Genomic DNA, 10,747 nt, shown 5'->3' with positions numbered 1-10,747 from the left:
CCGGGAGCCGCGGGGCGCGCAGCCTTCCTGATGTGTCACCAGCACGTGGAGCCAGCTCGGGCTGCAAGAGCGGGCGGAACCCCCCAACTTTCGAGGAGTCTCTTCGCCTCGCTTCTCTTCTCGGTGCGCCCGGGCTTGCTCACCTTGGGGAGGGGGCGGCGGCCACCCCCAGGTCCCGGACAGGTTGCGCGAGCCTACGGCCTCCGGCCAGGCGCGCGCAGGGAGCCGGGAACGTCGGGGCGCAGAGCCCGCAGCGCGTTGGGCGCTTGGCCCGCGATCCCGGCAACGCCCTCCGACCCCCGGCCGGGCGCGGGGTCAGATGTGCGGGAGGGCGCGGCCTGCGGCGGGAGGCCCACTGCTCGGCCCCGGCCCTGCGTCCTGCGGAGCTGAGCGCAGGTAACCGAGACGGCCTGGAGCTGGGCCTCGCGGGCTCAGCGTAGCACCGTGGCGAAGTTTCTCGGCGTGTAACTCTTGGGCTGGACTTTGGGTGGGGGTGGGGAAAGGCTGGGTCCCGGCACCTCCCCCAGCCCCAGCCCCAGCCCCGTCCCTCGGCCAGGGCTGGAGCGGCCCGCGGGGTGGTTTGGAAGCGTCGCGCGCGCGGAGCACCGTGTAACCCTTCGAGGGTTGGTACTGGAGCCCAGGAACCGAGCTCGAGCGGGGAGGATGACTTCTCTGGGAGACGCCGCTTGGGACAACCCTGAGCTTCGGCCGAACAGAGCTCCGTGCCAAGAGCGGGCAGCCGGCCCCAGCCCGAGGAAGCCCTTCAGGGGACGTCCGCTCCCCGAACTCTGAGGACGGGAGCTGAGGGCTGGGTCTTTGCGGGCGAGATGAGGGTGTCGGTTCAACTGGCCTACAAAGTCCCAGTCCTCGGTTCCCAGGACCTGCGGCACCTCCGCACGCCTCGTCCCAGGCTGGCTTTTTCCGGGGACCGCGAGCGCTCAGTGCCGACGCGGGGGCTTGGACTCTGGCCGGGCCGTACCACCTGGGTCCACACTGGAGAGGAAGGGGTGGCAAGGCGCGCTTGCTGCGGGCTCTAGGCGGTGATTGAGGGGGGGGGCGCGGACTCCCCGTGCCTCGCAGGAAAAGTGGCGACGCTTTCGGAAGCGTGAGATGGTCATCGTGCAACCCTTGCCCACCGGGTGCAGCCCGATCCCCGTCCCGCAGGCCTGCGGTGGAAGGAGCGGCACCCATCTCCTAACCTCCCCCGACGGTCCGAGTCCAGACCCCACCCTGAGCCTGCTAGGCTGTGCGTTCCTGGGCCCAGCCTTCGGCTGGAGTAGGGAGTGGGGGACAACTTCTTGAGCTGCAGCTGGGGAGGTGGGATAGGATGTGGAGAGTTAGCTCTAGGGAGCTGAAAGCCTTTTTTTCCCTACACACACCATTTTTTAAAAATGCACCTCTATGGGTGTGTTTCTAATGGCTGGCCTTTTTTTTGTTCCTTGATATATGCAACACAGTGGTGACCCATTCTGAGTCCTTTTCAAGTTTTATGATGAAATTTCCCAAAAAACGGCACCTGCATGGTGTTAGACGTTTTGTAATTTTTTATTTTATCTTTTTGTCTGTGTTGTGTTTTTGCTGTCTTGGCAGTGGGGAGCTTGGAAAAAATATTTGGGGACACTCAGTAAAGTGACCTGGGCAACATGACAAAAGAGGACTCCCGGAGCAGTCTTCTTTCCGGGCTTTGGAAAACAGGAGAGCTTTCTAGAAGGAAGAAGGAATGGCCAGGTTGCGCTAAGACCCATTCAGGAGGTGTTTTTTCACAGGCTTCCCTAACTTTTGTGGGCCTTACCTTGAATAGACCTTGTAGGAGTAGTTCTGATATGATGCAACTTTCCCAGTTTTGGTGGCTGCATGGGGGCCAGGTGTGCTGAGACTCAGAGGGCCCATGGGGGTCTTGAGGCTGCAGATAGGGCTGGATCCTAGGAGTGGGCCTAGCCCTGTGCTCCATTTGGCAAGTGGTTTTTTTTTTTTTTTTTTTTTTTCCTTCTTAGGCTTTGTCCTCCTGGCTTCAGTTAGTGGAATGTGCAGACGCCAGAATTGTGGCCGTTTCTTTGGCCATTGGGTGGATTTCCAAGCGTCTTGATAAATTCTCAGTTTGGAGACAAAATCATCTAGGAATGGAAATGATGGATGCTGCAATCAGAGGACTTGCCTGTAATTAGTAAAAATGCCCTCTTCGGGACACACGGTCAGGTTGGGAAAACAAATTCTCCCTTTGAACTGACAGCCCTGGGGATCAGTATCTTAAAATAAATGAAGTGGAAATCTCCAGAATATAGCATGGTCCTAAAACATCTGAGGAAGTGGGCTGGAGCAGGGAGACGTGGACAAGCAGGCTGACCTGGCTGTTTCCCACTAAGTGGGAGGGGACCCTGGGACCTGAAGCATTGAGAATAAGGAATAAGCACCCAGTTCCTTTCCCAGATTCCCAGCCTGATCCAGGTCCCTCGAAGTTTTCGCTCAAGCTGTGCCCCCTTTTCTCTCAGGCTGGCTAAAGTTTTAGGGACTTTTAGGAAATTACTCGGCGGCTCATTCCTTTGAGGGAAGTGAGTGATTAGGTTTTTCCTTCTTGGGGTTTTTCCTTTGCAAAATATGATTGAATCAGCTGCACAGCGGGCTGGGCCTGGCCTCCAGCACCCACCTTGTATTTTGATTTAAGCCATTGTATTTAGGAATTGTGAGCAGTGAAGGCTTTTTGATTTTGCAGCCCCTTTTTTATTCTTGTAGTTTCCTGGAGCAAATGCTGCCTTCCTGTACCCCCACCCCCAGTCCATCCTTCTGAGCTGGGTACCTCAAGGTGTTGTGAGGAAGTGGCTTGAGTGTCAGATTGGTTGGTCCTGGAGCCCTCTTCAGGAAGCAACGAAATGTAAAATAGAAAGCCTGGTGAGAGGTTCTCCCTGGAATCCCAGGGAAGGCCACGGAATACTGTGAAAATCCACCTGGATTCCACATTCTGCCCACTGGGAGAAAGCGCCATTCCCTTAACTCTTAAGTAAATTGCAACCTGGTAAATAATTAACTTCGCAGTTCTGGCTTCTTTTTTTTTTGGAAAGAAAAAATTCCCAACCTATGAAAGATTAGGGATCAATTTTTATCCAGCAGGATCTGGATGATAAAGGAGGTACTAGGCCTTTGGCATCTCTACCTCAAATCCTAGCAACTCTGGAAGTTCTGATACCTCCCTCCAGGGTGTCCTGGGCGCCTCTTCCTGTGGGGCCTCTGAGCTGCTTCCCCAGGACCCCTTCGGTGCCCCTTTGCCTGAAGGGGAACTCTCAGCCCTGCACCACGGCATTCTTTCGGAAGCTGCAGCAGCAGGCCCCCTGCTTCGTCCCAGCACAACTTAGCCCTCACTGCTGCGAGTTGGTTCTGCTGTGGGGCTGGCTTGTGGCTCTGTGCAAACTGGTAAATATTTGGCCAGTCTTAGCTCTTTTACATAAAAGCACAGCACTCCTTATCTATGATAAGTCCCTGAAAGAGTTGCCTCAGAAGCAAGGGATCGGTTTGGTTTCCATGAACGGTTTTTTTTCTCGAGGTCATCCAGCGGGGGAATCAAGAAGGTGGACTTTGGATCTTGATGTGCTTGGGTTTGAGCCCTAACTGCCACTTGCCAACTGGGTGACCTTTGACGAGTAACTTCTCTGTGCCCCAGTATCTTCACCTATGAAATGAGGGTTATTGACACTTACCTTATAAGGTTGTGGTGAGGTTTAGATGGAAAAATACACATATAGTGCCTGGCACAACTGGTAGTTCTCATCCTTTTCGTCTAGTTTGATTTTGGAGTCTGTGTGCATGTACGTATTGGGAGAGAAGCGTGCAGAGTGGTTAAGGTCATAGGTCTGGTACGTCCGAATGCCACCTCCATGGCTTGCAAGCCATGTGGGCTTAGAACAAAAATTTCATAATCATTTCAAACCAGTTGCTTTTGAGCCACCTTTGACTTCCAGTGACCCCGTGTGTGTGGGAATAGAACTATGTGCTCTGTGGGGCTCCTAATGGCTGGTTATCAGAAGCGGGTTGCCAGGCTTTTCTTCTGAGGCACCTATGGGTGGACCTTCAACCTTTTGATTTGCAGCTAAGCAGGTTAACCGTTTGTACCACCCACGGACTCTTCATGATTATTAGGCAAGGGTCATACCTGGGAATCCCTTTTCCTGTCTGTCTACTTAGTTTTTGCTGTCCACTGACTATGTGCCAGGGACTGGGCCAGGCAGATGCTGGGGTTACAACTCTTTATAGCCCAGGGTGCATTGGGGAAGGGCCTCTCCCAGAATCTCACAGCTGGCCTTTGGTGTAGCAGGGACACGACCCCAAGCCTTTTGGGTGCAGCCGGGCCTTCCAGGTTCAGAGCCAGCAAGTGTGAGCTGTAGAGCAGGAGGTGGATTGGGCTGGATTAGCAGCACAGAGTCCTTAAAGGAACCCTGGGCGTGCAGATGTGGCCTCCTCGCACATCTGTTCTGCAGTGCCTCCCGCCTGAAAGGCCCACAGACTCCAGTTGGGACGCACTGAGCACGTTTCATGAAAGGCTCCCAGGAAAGGCAAATTGCTGCAGCCTTTCCAGGCTTGCCCACTCCCTGACCCAGTGGGCAAGTTCAGCACACTCTGGTGGGACCAGCTAAGCCTGGGACAGAAATGAAGGGAGCCAGGGGAGGAGAGAGGAATTTAATATTCCAAGAAAATGCTGCAAAGTAGTCATCCTGGGGGTAAAAATCAGAACTTTGTTGGACTTGCCTCTACTTTTTTGTGGCTCAGTTTTTATTTTGAATTTCTCACTGGAGGTAGGGGTAAGCCATAATGTTTTTAGTGCTTTTGAGCTGTTAGTAGTCCTGGCTGGCTTTGGGCGGCGAGCAGGCAGGGCTTGTGGACGGTTTTGTGTTTCTGTGGGACTCGGGCAGGTGGCTTCTCACCCACTGTGTGTGCTTCCTCCCTCCTCCTCCTTGCATGGTCTGGGGAATTTTGAAATTGCCCTGTAGCCAGACCCTTTGGCGTTTGGTGCCCTGGAGACCTGGGCAGGGAGGTGCTATGTGGAAAGAACCATGGCCTGATTTTTATCACAGCCCTGCTACTCTGGACCGTAGAGCCGCCTTCTCTGTCAGTTACGGGATCGGACTGAGTGAAAACCATGCAACCCCTTGGAGCCCGACAATTCTTAAGCCTCTGAGCCAGGAGGTGGAGAGGAGGGCACAGAGTGCAACCTGGGGCTGTGGTTTGAGGGGTGGGAGGAGGGGGGGAAGGGACAGGGGTGTGCAGCTGGGAAATTTGGATCAGTCTACGAGAGACTTTGTGGTTCCTTCTCATGAAACTCGCTTCCTCTCACTGGATTTCTGCCCTGGGATGTGTGTGGTTCAAGAGAAAACACTGGCTTCTCCTTCTTGGTGACTGAGGCTTAAATTCTGGTCTCCTAAGCAAACAGTTTAGGAAATACTCTTCTCCCTTGTTTTCTCCATGTCCATTGTAAAGTAGACCACTCCTCACTCTCTGGAAAGCGTTCAAGTGCATTGGTGCTTAGTTGCTGATAGCACTGGGCTCTAGGAGACACTGGTCTAAGTCAGGAGACACTTGGCTGCATAAGGCAGGCATCATGGAAACGGTGGTGGCTTTGGAATTGGGAACCTGGCTTTCCTGTGTACTGACTGGATGACCCTGGGTAGTTGACATACCCTCCTGGGACTCAGTTTCCCCATCTGTAACAATACATGTCCACCTTACAGGGTGTTAAGAGGTTTGAATAAGAACACAAGTGTGAACTACCAGTCACGTAGTGGCCCCCTGATGGTGGCACCATGGTAGCTGTTTTCAGGTGACATCATACCAGGGCCTGTGGGGCCAGTAGGCAAAAGGGAGGATGACCTGGGTCTGGCCAGCCCAGGTGCTAGGTTAATGTCTAGGGAGAAAAAAACAGAAGAAAAGTGAGTCCTTGCTGGGCATGGAGTGGAATTCCTGTTTCTTCAGGGGGTCATGGCTGATACAACTTGGAGAGGTAGGAGGTAGAGATGAGGGGGCCAGTTAGTCCCTCCCTAACTTTCCTAGGGGTGTGTTCATGCAGTCACTGTGTTCAAGCCCACCTCAGGGGACTCAGGGTACCAGTCCCTTCTTATTGGGCTTGCTGCTGTGGGGAAAAAGAAAAGAAAATGTGTCTGTGCTCTTAGAACTCTGAGGGAGAGAAAGCAGATACTTGGAATCAGGGATCATTTGTAAGCAAAATGTTAGGAAGTCCAAATTGCTCGGCTGTATAGCTCCAAATTGCTCCCACTGTATAGCTGGGAAAAGTCATTGCAGCCACTTCTCCTAGCTGGCTGCTGTGGCCCCAGACAGACACACACACACAGCACACTCTCCTCCTGTGCCTAGTGTTAGTGAGCCTTTCTTGCCCCGTAGACCTGGGCTTATGCTAACCTTGGCCAAATCGGTGAATGTTAAAACATCTGGCAAAATACTGCCTTTCAACAATGGGCCTTTTCTGTATAGGAGGGGCTCGAGGGGCGTAGCCCTGGGATGCTGGACAACCACGCAGGCACTGACAGTGGAAAGGGGCAGGTTCTGCAGCCCTAACTTTGGATGGTAGGGGCAGAGATGGAGCAGGGGGTCAGTCTTAAAATAGGAGGAGGCCCGAGAACCAGCTCTTCCTGTTTTCAGAGCCCATGTTGTTGGGGGGGGGGGCGGCTGCTGCCAACCTATCTTGGCATTCTCCCTTTTGTCCGTTTGGTGCATTTTGTTGTAATTAGACAAGTCCTGACAAATATCTCATTGCTCTCTGGGCCAGAGAGTTGTGAGGAGTCCTGCCTGGAAACCCAGCCTTGCTCACTTGGGAGCCATAATTAGGCAAGAGAACAGTTCACGGGCCCTTGATTCAATAAAGACCCTTTTATGATGTTGGTTTTTCCCAGAAAAATAATACCACTTTGCTCCGTTTATTGCATTTAGATGTGTAATCACATTAGAACCAAGCAGCCCAGGGGAGTGAAGTTACGTACTTGGGGTTTTCACCAAAGCCTGTTACCCGGTCTTTAGAGAAAAAAAAGTATCTCAGAAAAAAAAAAAAGAAAATGACAAGGAAGGTTTCTGAGGGTTTTTCTCTGTTGTCGTGTGTGATAGTTAATGTTATGTGTCTACTTGGCTAGTCCATGATTCTCGGTATTATGTAATTATCCTCTATTTTGTGATCTGATAGAAAGGGAGTTTCCTTGGGGGTGTGGCCTGCATCCAATATATATGGGCATTTTGGCAAAGCTTTCTGGCGGAGCCCATTCTCTCTCAGTTCTCCGTCTGGCTCTCTGTCGCCTAACCTCTGGTGTTTGGGACATGAGCCAGCAGCCTGCCATCTGACCTGCTGATTTGGGGTTTGCCAGCCCCTTCACCCACATGAGTTAGGAGAAGCTTCACTCAAAGCCGCACTTAAAAGATTTGGGAATTGCCAGCCTGCACAACTACAGGAGCCATTTCCTTGAAATCAGTCTCTCTCTCCCTCTTCCGCTCCCTCTCTCTTTCTCTCTACACACACACACATACACACACACACTTTATTGGTTTTGCTCCTCTAGAGAACGGAGCCTAAGACAGTGTATAAACAACATTTTCTTCCTTGAGGGTGAGAAGTAACCCAGGAACAAAGTAGAAAGTGAAACTAACCTGACTGTTCAGTGTCGGTCCCCAGCCCCTGGGGCTCTGTCATCCTGCCCAGGCCATATGTGCCCAGTGCAGCCCCTTCCTTGCCAGGGATATGATATTTGTCAGATGGGTAGTATGTGTTCTGTGCGGGGCTGGGGCTGGAGAAATACCAGGAGACATGGTGCTTTAACACGGGTGACAGCTGTGCGCCTGCACTGTGCTGAGGTTCACAGGTGGCAGTTCCCTGCCTCTTCCCCATCCCCTCCCTGCTAGGGGTGGTCAAAACCTTGACTAAATATAGTCCTGGAGCTCACCACAGCTTTCGGTTCATTTGGATGGTTTGCCTGACACCTGACAGACCTGACCTGGTGACTGCACCATTCTTCCTGACATTGGAGCTAGGAGGGAGGCCCACTCCCACACAGGCTCCCACACGGCCACCCCCTCTTGTCTCTTACCCTTCAGCCATTCCGTGTCTCCCTTCAGAATACATTTCCACAACCCCATCAGGCAGACTGAAAGCATTTCCCAATCATGGAGTAAAATCGCTCCCAGAAATCTGGTCAGTGCTGGGGTTAGGTAGACATCACCAGGGAACTTCTTTCCCAATTCGGGGTTTAGAAACTTAGATGATGAGGAAATTTGGGGGAGTCATTCGCAGGAGTACTCTTAAGAAAGAGGGTATGACATTTCAGAATGCTAAAACCATGTTGGCATTAAAAGGGAGGAAATCCATTTTAATTCCAGGACATCTGGTGGCAGTTATCTGTGAAATACCTTTTCTGATTATATGTCATCCTTTAATGCAGAATCGTGAATTTTATATGGGATGGTTTGTCTGTTTAGAGATAATGTGCATTATAATACTCCTTCAGTATCCCTACTGTCTTAAGATCTGAAGTGTTCTTTTTTTTTTTTTTTAAACTTTATACTGTAGGCTTTCTGGGTATATTTTATACTTTTGGGAAGAAGTGCTTTTAAATTATATAACTTTTTTTCTTTTGCTCCCCTTCCCAAAGGAGCATAATTAGAACATCTGAAACCAGATTATCCAATTAGTCTTTTTTTTTTTTTTTAATTAGCTGTTAGGAATTTGTGATGAGATAAAGAATTATTTTAGATTTCCGAATGTAACTGGCCACACGGAGGCTCCAAGGAAGTATAGCAGGGGAAAAGTAATGGGTTTTTAAGTTTGCTTCTGCTCCCTCACCTGTCCCCCCACTAAAAAAAAGCATCAGTATCAGGCAGCAACAGTAACCAGAAGCTGTTTGTTTTTCTTGTCCCAAGTAAATAGAGTTAGAAAAAGTATTCGTTTTTTCCATAAATGAATTTATTCTCTTACGTCTGCTTTTTTTTTTTTTTTTCTGGCCAACAGTGAAGTAGATAAATGAAGATTAGGGTTTAAATACTATTTTTCTACTTTTTAAAGCAATAATGGTAGCTGTTTTTTTGGGGGAATCTTCTGGTGACAGACATTCAGTGAGGATGTATTTACTGTGCGCCCCGTGTGGGCTTTCACTGAGCAGTCTGGCAGGGGTCAGGCTGACGTCCAGGACCCAGAGAATGAAGTCAAAACCCGGCTCCTGTACTTGGTGACTGTTCGTGTGGGCCCATAATCCTTTATCCAAAATTCTGAACTCCAGATGCTCTGAAAATCAGAAGTTGTTTTGGTAACTAATTTAGTGGGAAAACCTGACCCAAACTGACTTGAGACTGTTAATAATCTATATTTATCCTGGAGAGTGTGAATATTCATGGTCTTCACTGCGGAGACGTTAATGTGGCTCTTAATGAGTTTGATTCTGAGTGTTACCGTGCTCTGGGGTGTGTTGTTGAGTAATATGCAGTGTATGTGCTGTGTTTGCTTCTTGAAGGTGAGTTAGGACCTTCTGAAACACATAAGGCCTGAAGGTTTGGGGAAACAATTGCAGACCTGTGTAGTAGCATCAACTTCACGAAGATGATAGCAGCTTCGTGCCCAGAGACAGGGGCAGAGACCTGTTTCTCCTTCAGCTACAGGAGGATCCTGTGGATTGAATGAGGGGTTCAGCTGATGGGTGGACAGCTGCATGCCTCCTGGGGCAGGGGACTTGGCTGCCTCTGGCCCACAGAGTGCTCCCTTCCCCAGGCCTTAAACTCCATGAGGGCTCAGCAAGTTTTGCTCACTGTTGTATCTTCACTGTCCAGCTCTGTGCTTGGCATATGTGAAATGCTGAGTAAATACTGGTCAAAAATAGAAGTTGGTAAGCTTTTCCCAGAAAGGCCCAAATAGTAAATATTTTAGGCTTTATAGGCCATAGGATCTCTGTTGTAACTATTCTGCTCTGCCGCAGCAGCCATAAAGAATGTGTAAATGAATGAGCATGCCTGGGTTCTAATAAAACTTTATTTAAAAAAACGAACTGTGGGCCGTAGTTTGCCAACCCCTTGTCAAAAGGGGAAATGCTTCTTGAACATAGACTCTTCTTCCTCCTCTATGTTTTTAGCCCTGCTGCTTGTGGGCTTGTCTTACTTCCCTCCCCCAGTGGAACCTCCCTTAAAGAGAGAAAAGTTGTCGCTCTTGACTCTAGCACCCCTCCCCCTCCCCTTGCTTGGACTTCTCCGGATGGCCTAGCAGCATGGATGAAAGGAAGGCGCTTCCCTCCCTCGGACTGGCCTCTTTAGTGTATTACTAGGGAATGTGTATTTGTGAGGACAAATACATTTGGGCGCAGGTCCAGCCTTGCCAAGGGGCACCCGAGCCTCCACCCACTGATGAGTTTTGGGGCTTGAGCCAAGCCCCAAGGCCTTGCTGGCTATCAGAATTGGCCAGGCCGTGCTGCCGCAGGGGTGGGGGGCATGTCTCAGGAGAGCTTGCTGGTGCGTGGGGAGAGCTGAGGGCTGAACGCGTGAGTGTTTAGAGCCAATGTGTTCTTAGCAAAAGAATTTCTGGCAGGAGGAGTTTGGTTATCATAAAGCCAGGGGCTCTGATGGATGAGTTTCAGGTCTTCTGGCTTCGTTCATTCTGACCCAGAACGTCCAGCAAGGGTGGGTCGGGCCAGTGAGTCTGAGAAGAATTTTCACTGCAGCCAAGGTGCAGTCCAACTGAGCGTCCTGGCTCCTGCCTCCACAGTGGGCTGTCCTGGACAGATGGGGT

This window comes from Orycteropus afer, unplaced genomic scaffold (assembly GCF_000298275.1).
Source record: "Orycteropus afer afer isolate SDZICR_OR568_19922 unplaced genomic scaffold, OryAfe1.0 scaffold00042, whole genome shotgun sequence".
NCBI classification, from domain to species: Eukaryota; Metazoa; Chordata; class Mammalia; order Tubulidentata; family Orycteropodidae; genus Orycteropus; species Orycteropus afer.
This window is presented reverse-complemented; position numbering follows the sequence as displayed.